Genomic DNA, 1,240 nt, shown 5'->3' on the forward strand with positions numbered 1-1,240 from the left:
TAGAACATACTTCCTTGGTATCTTCTAAGCCCCAGCTAAATCTTGCCTTCTACAGTAAGCCTTCCTTGATCCCTCATAATTCTAGTACTTTCCCTCTGTGGATTAACTTTAATTTCCTGTAATTTACATGTGATGTACATGTACAATAAAAGCAATATATTTCTTAATGTAAGCCCTTTGAAAACAAGAGTTTCCTCTCATATTTATTATCTTCCTAAAGCTTAGGTCTCACCATGCCACACAACCTTCCCCACTCCTCCATTCAATAAACTCCAGTGACTCCTCCAGCCCAGCATCAAATACAAAATTCTCTTCTTGGCCTTTAAAGTCCTTCATAACCTGGTCCCATCCTTCATTTTTTAGTGTACTATGTGTGAATTGTCCATTCCCAGAATGAGTAATCATTCTCTTCACCACTGAGTAGAGTCTTATGCAAATTTGAGGTTTGAGCCCTGAGTCACACCAATCTTCTCACCCATTGAGCGTTGCAGGAAGGAAAAATGGGACAGTCAACTAGAAGTTGGGGAATTTGAACATGGTATGCACGTGTGTAATGGAAGAAAAGTTGTTTCTTCGTTAGACCATAAACGTAGAACTAGAAAGGACCTCAGAGGCCACTGTCTAACTTTGTACATTTGAATCTAAAGGAAATTCCAAAGTTTCTTCAGAAATCAGTTTTAATACAAAGGGGAGGGAGGAGGAAATTGTGACATTCCATTGAAAGAATCTAGTGGTCCAGGGGAGGACATTTCACTAGAATAGAAAGGTGTAGCATTGGATATTAGTCTTTTTCATTTAATTAAAAAATTTCATAAACATATGGTATGTACAAGGTAACCTTAACCTGGGAATGCAAAGGTGGGGAAAAATGATGATCTTTGCCCTGAGAGTTTACATTCTAACCCTTTGGCATTAAAGAAGGCTACAAAGTTAGGATAGGGTATGGATTAGTTTATCTACCTTCTAACCTCCTTTCACAGTTTTGAACATAAAGGTCTTGTTAAATTGGTTCATTTACCCAGGAGCTCAAGGTAACATTTAACTGCCCCAAAAGCTATTTAGTCATAAATACAGTGTTCTGATCTAAACCTACAACTTCTACTGACAGAAATGGGAAATCTGGAGTAGCTTTTGCCCTTCCCACAAGGATGAATTGAGAGAGAGAGAGAGAGACAGAGACAGAGAGAGAGAGAGAGAGAGAGAGAGAGAGAGAGAGAGAGAGAGACAGAGAGAGAGACAG

This window comes from Petaurus breviceps, unplaced genomic scaffold (assembly GCF_028583685.1).
Source record: "Petaurus breviceps papuanus isolate PSGF00001 unplaced genomic scaffold, PetGlider_PUasm1.0 90065, whole genome shotgun sequence".
Classification (NCBI taxonomy): Eukaryota; Metazoa; Chordata; class Mammalia; order Diprotodontia; family Petauridae; genus Petaurus; species Petaurus breviceps.